General features: G+C 40.2%; 1 long non-coding RNA gene across 1 annotated transcript; it reads right to left on the bottom strand.

Annotated features, from left to right (window-relative positions):
- Positions 1 to 2,585: 2,585 nt before the first annotated feature.
- LOC135561569 (uncharacterized) lies at positions 2,586 to 3,816 on the bottom strand. The gene is made up of 3 exons (XR_010459566.1): positions 3,729 to 3,816; positions 3,439 to 3,615; positions 2,586 to 3,268 (listed from the first exon to the last, which is right to left on the bottom strand). It is a non-coding gene; the product is annotated as an uncharacterized LOC135561569 (long non-coding RNA).
- Between the last annotated feature and the right edge of the window lie 2,769 nt (positions 3,817 to 6,585).

Genomic DNA, 6,585 nt, shown 5'->3' with positions numbered 1-6,585 from the left:
TTCATTCAAACAGAACTTTCGTCTGTTTTGCCAGCAGCTCTTCGAGTTTAATGGACGTCTGTTAGTCACTTACTAGACACAACTATGTCGTTGTTATTTAAAAAAACATTTTTTTAACCTTTATTTAACCAGGCAAGTCAGTTAAGAACACATTCTTATTTTCAATGACGGCCTGGGAACAGTGGGTTAACTGCCTGTTCAGGGGCAGAACGACAGATTTGTACCTTGTCAGCTCGGGGGTTTGAACTCGCAACCTTCCGGTTACTAGTCCAACGCTCTAACCACTAGGCTACGCTGCCGCCCCAGTGTAATTACATTATGTGTAATTGTGTGCCATCTACTGGCAAATAACGGAACATCCATTCAAGGACGATGACGTTTTAGTGGAGAGAAGAATGAAAGTTTAGAAACGACTGTTGTAAAAACACCAAACATTATGATAGCATTGACAATATATCAACAGTAATATAATTTCATGCAATGGTAGGAATATTGCAGAAAGATAAATAAGAAGTTAAAAAGAACAGGTTTCGGGCAAGGCAGAATGACACAATTGAGACGCTGTTCCCGGGCGACGAATACGTGGTTTTAGACTAAGGCATCCCCCGCACCTCTCTGATTCAGAGGTTGGGTTAAATGAGAAAGACACATTTCAGTTGAATGGATTCGGTTTTACATCTGACTAGGTATCCCCCTTTCCTTTTCTTTGATGGGGGTAGTCTAGGTCTCTAGTAACGCATTCAAAACAACTCGGAAATCTGACTTCCGAGTAGAGTACATTCAAGACAACTGGGAACTCTGAAAAAAACTAGCTCAGACTGGGATTTTTGTTTTGAACAGTCATCCAACTCGGAATCTCTGGCATCTTTCTCTGACCTGAAAATCCCTGATGTCATGATTTGACCTCGTTTCCCCCGTCTTCCCAGTTTACCGGATTCAAATCAAATCAAATCTTATTTGTCACATACACATGGTTAGCAGATGTTAATGCGAGTGTAGCGAAATGCTTGTGCTTCTAGTTCCGACAATGCAGTGATAACCAACAAGTAATCTAACTAACAATTCCAAAACTACTGTCTTATACACAGTGTAAGGGGATAAGGAATATGTACATAAGGATATATGAATGAGTGATGGTACAGAGCAGCATACAGTAGATGGTATCGAGTACAGTATATACATATGAGATGAGTATGTAGACAAAGTAAACAAAGTGGCATAGTTAAAGTGGCTAGTGACATAAGGATGCAGTCGATGATCTAGAGTACAGTATATACGTATGCATATGAGATGAATAATGTAGGGTAAGTAACATTATATAAGGTAGCATTGTTTAAAGTGGCTAGTGATATATTTACATCATTTCCCATCAATTCCCATTATTAAAGTGGCTGGAGTTGGGTCAGTGTCAATGACAGTGTGTTGGCAGCAGCCACTCAATGTTAGTGGTGGCTGTTTAACAGTCTGATGGCCTTGAGATAGAAGCTGTTTTTCAGTCTCTCGGTCCCAGCTTTGATGCACCTGTACTGACCTCGCCTTCTGGATGATAGCGGGGTGAACAGGCAGTGGTTCGGGTGGTTGATGTCCTTGATGATCTTTATGGCCTTCCTGTAACATCGGGTGGTGTAGGTGTCCTGGAGGGCAGGTAGTTTGCCCCCGGTGATGCGTTGTGCGGACCTCACTACCCTCTGGAGAGCCTTACGGTTGAGGGCGGAGCAGTTGCCGTACCAGGTGGTGATACAGCCCGCCAGGATGCTCTCGATTGTGCATCTGTAGAAGTTTGTGAGTGCTTTTGGTGACAAGCCGAATTTCTTCAGCCTCCTGAGGTTGAAGAGGCGCTGCTGCGCCTTCTTCACGACGCTGTCAGTGTGAGTGAACAGACTGTCACCATGCAATCATAGTAGTCTTTACATTTCTGTGGAGATGTTTTATGCTTAAAAGCAGGGTTCGAATTGAGGGGTTATGTGAGGATATAGGCCTTGTTATAGAGACGTGAAAAAAACATATGCTACCACGTGTTTGTTTAGCCATAAGAAAGCAACTGTCCCGATTTTATAAAGCGGTCTAGGCTATAACAATGATAAACTCCACTATTATGTCCGCAATCCACTAGCCTACCGAAGGTCTTGCGCAGCTAGATTTAACGGGACCGAATCCCCCCTGTTTTGATCACGTCATGGTGAAGCATGAACATTTAAACTGTTTGTTATTGATTTGGCCCACAATTGCCAACAGATTTGATAGACATGAAGACCTTTTTTAAATCTGGAATTGACAAACAAAATCCTGACTAGGATCCCGATTTCCCCCCACATCATATTACCAATTAGGCTAAATGTTTTCCAAATAATTAGCATAAAATAACCATTGCGATTAATGTTATTTATCATCTTCTGCTTTTTATGAATAAACAGGCATCAGGATAAACATAATATAATTTCAATGCCCCCCACATACATTAATGTTACTTACCTTACAGATCACAAAGTGAACTAATTTCCATTCATTTTTACATTACATTTAAGTCATTTAGCAGACGCTCTTATCCAGAGCGACTTACAGAGCGACTTCCATTCATAAGCAAATACATTTGATTCATACACTGGCTTGTCTGTCTGGCATGTATTCATTTTAAACAGGCATTCCCTTACCTACACTGAAATAACTTTAGTCCTCAATATTGATACAATTATTATTTTTTAAATCATAGCTCATTAGTACACCCTTGTGTTTGAATATATATCTATTGGATGTCTTATGATACAATTAATTATGTTGAACTAACAAATACCATCAAGAGATGTTACAATTTACAATAACGAACACCTTATGAAACAGCTGTGAAAACCAATCTAGCAATATTTTAGATTTAAAAACATAACCATTGATATTTTTTTGGTACATGTGTCAATTTACTTTCAGATTTTTTGTACACTCACATGGCAATCAGACTGAAATACATAATTATGGTGTGCGGAATAGAGAGGAGGTGGGTCTTGTGTGGATGGGAGGTTCTGCCTGTCACTTGTTTTCAACAGGTAGTGAACTCAAGGAGGCGCTGCTGCTCTCTTTGTTCTGAGTGTTTGCAGTGCTCGTGTTTTTAGCTAATCTGTGCACCTCACAGTATGTGCCTAGTATGATAGTTGTTTTGCTCTTTCTTAGCAGATAATGACAACTTGACAATAACAGTAACTGGTGTAATGAAAAGTTGGAGGGTGGTTGGTAATGGAGGACATCATGTCTGGGTGTTAGGCAGAATCCCTAGGTCCTGGAGAACAGGAGCAGAGTAAAGGGAACAGGGTAGGAGACAGACTTAAACAAGCAAACACACAGGTTAAATTATTATCAGGTATGTAAAAATACAGTTATTTAATTATTTAATTTAAATGCTTGATTAGACATGCAATAATGTTAATCGCAGACAGAAAGGAAAGATACCTGTCTAATTTTTGATGTCAGTGGGGTTGGTAAGGGATGGTCTTTCCTGGGTCTCGCCTTCCTTTCGTCCTTCTTCCAAGCCAAGTAATTCACCCAGATGTTGAAGCACTTGGTCCCCTTGATTCTTCTCAGGTGGCTCTCCTTTTTCTCATGCACCCGGTCCATGTTCAGCCTCACCTTGATTGATAAAAGAAATAAATGCAATTAAATGTCATATTATTACAAATACATCTCTTATATATCTCTTGGAAGGCCAGAAAATAAAATTAACAGCGGACAATTATTTTTACCTGGTCAAAAACCTCCACATCCATCCTGAAAGTGGACTTCGAAGGCATTCTGATCTGGTTTGACAACTTCCACATCAGGTGGAGTATCAGTGACCTCAAAGTACGTTATACAAAAACAGCAAAATAAAAACACTAAGTCAATCAAACATTTTTGATACTACAGTACATGCAATAATGTTATATACAACTGCATTGTTTACGTCAGTTAATTAACTGCTGCGGCTCCCTCCATATAGCAGGCGATTCAGAGTGAATAATCTGGAGGTCTGGACACTGCTGTGTTGTGTGCAAAGATAATTACCTTCAGATTTTCCTCCTTCCACCATTCCTGGTACCTGTCAAGGGACTTGACCATGGCAGTTCCGTTGGTCCGTTCACCCAAACGTGAAGTCACCATACATCTACACATTCAGGTTATATATACAGTTGAAGTCAGAAGTTTACATACACTTAGCTTGGAGTCATTAAAACAAAATTTTCAACCACTCCACATATTTCTTGTTAACAAACTATAGTTTTGGCAAGTTGGTTAGGACATCTAATAAAAATTACAAGTAATTTTTCCAACAATTGTTTACAGACAGATTATTTCACTTATAATTCACTGTATCACAATTCCAGTGGGTCAGAAGTTTACATACACTAAGTTGACTGTGCCTTTAAACAGCTTGGAAAATTCCAGAAAATTATGTGGCTTTAGAAGCTTCTGATAGGCTAATTGACATCATTTGAGTCAATTGGAGGTGTACCTGTGGATGTATTTCAAGGCTTACCTTCAAACTCAGTGCCTCTTTGCTTGACATCATGCGGAAATCAAAAGAAATCAGCCAAGACCTCAGAAAATAAATTGCAGACCTCCACAAGTCTGGTTCATCCTTGGGAGCAATTTCCAAATGCCTGAAGGTACCACATTAATCTGTACAAACAATAGTACGCAAGTATAAACACCATGGGACCACGCAGCCGTCATACCGCTCAGGAAGGAGACGCGTTATGCCTCCTAGAGATGAACGTACTTTGGTGCGAAAAGTAGAAATCAATCACAGAACAACAGCAAAGGACCTTGTGAAGATGCTGGAGGAAACAGGTACAAAAGTATCTATATCTACAGTAAAACAAGTTCTATATCGACATAACCTGAAAGGCTGCTCAGCAAGGAAGAAGTCACTGCTCCAAAACCGCCATAAAAAAAGTCAGACTACAGTTTACTTTTTGGAGAAATGTCCTCTGGTCTGATGAAACAAAAATAGAACTGTTTGGCCATAATGACCATTGTTATTAAAAGGGGGAGGCTTGCAAGCTGAAGAACACCATCCCAACAGTGAAGCACGGGGGTAGCAGCATCATGTTGTGGGTGTGCTTTGCTGCAGGAGGGACTGGTGCACTTCACAAAATAGATGGCATCATGAGGATGGAAAATTATGTGGATATATTGAAGCAACATCTCAAGACATCAGTCAGGAAGTTAAAGCTTGGTCGAAAATGGGTCTTCCAAATGGACAATGACCCCAAGCATACTTCCAAAGTTGCGGAAAAATGGCTTAAGAAAGTCAAGGTATTGGAGTGGCCATCACAAAGCCCTGACCTCAATCCCACAGAATATTTGTGGACAAGAACTGAAAAATAAAACGTGTCCGAGCAAGGAGGCCTACTAACCTGACTCAGTTACACCAGCTCTGTCAGGAGGAATGGGCCAATATTCACCCAACTTATTGTTATTGTGGGAAGCTTGTGAAAGGCTACCCGAAACGTTTGACCCAAGTCAAACAATTTAAAGGCAGTACTACTGTTATGGGATTTTTATGAATACTGACTAAATGATGTATACATTTAGCTTAGAATGATAAATAAACAGAATACTACTCTGTTACTGTATGAATGTATGAATCTTATTATAATCATAATACTGAATATACGGTGTGTAGTTTTAGTCAAGAATTAGAACAAGGACTTTCTGTTCCTTGTTAGAAACTAATGGAGCTATCGTCAGACCGGCTGGAATACTGTGTTCCTTACAGGACATTCTGTCCCTACCCAGGGAGGGGAGGGACCTTGGGCTTGTAGTAGATTGTTTAACAGCTGGCAGACGATGTGAGAAGACTTGTGAACGATATTGCCATTGTATCTAAGAGGAGGAGAGACATTGCATTGCTATAACTGAGACAACACATAGCAACGTATTTTCACAGTAAAACATGTTAGGACTCATACAGGATATCTCTCACACACACACTCACTTAAATCATCCACAACACTGTCAAAACAGGATACATCTTGCAGACAAACCAGCTCACACACCTAATCTCCTTTCTAGCCGAACATTGTGTGACCAAGAACAGGCCCGAAGAAGATTCTACGATGACGGACAGACAACTGAGCCAATGGCGGAAGACTACACCCCAGCCAACCAATCCAAAGATCCGATCTTCTAGAATCAACCTACTTTCTGTTCTGTATATAATGATTGTGCTAACGGAAGGGGGCTCTCTTTCTGCTGGTTTCTGATGAGCTAACAGAGGGGCCCGTAATTACGGTGTACCAGATATCTTTACTCTGAATAAACTGTCGCTTGTCATACAATTTACCACTTTGTCTGAATCGATCCTTGACCGGCTCACCCGTCTACATATCCCATTATCAACACATCACATATTTACATATATTACCTAAAGTAAACTGAGCCTTTGTTCATAGAAAATAAAACAAATTGGACCTATAAGGTTGAAAAAATAGTACAGAAAGTTTGGACACCATGTTCATCCCTTCTCGTTCATGTAAACCATTAGCAACCTAGCCTAACTCCATCAATTTACTTACAATGGGGAAAATACCAACCAGTTTTCCACTCAGTTAAAAC

The sequence above is a fragment of the Oncorhynchus nerka genome, linkage group LG18, assembly GCF_034236695.1.
Source record: "Oncorhynchus nerka isolate Pitt River linkage group LG18, Oner_Uvic_2.0, whole genome shotgun sequence".
In the NCBI taxonomy this organism is placed as follows: Eukaryota; Metazoa; Chordata; class Actinopteri; order Salmoniformes; family Salmonidae; genus Oncorhynchus; species Oncorhynchus nerka.
The sequence above is the reverse complement of the archived record's forward strand: the minus strand, read 5'-3'. Positions and strand labels throughout refer to the sequence as shown.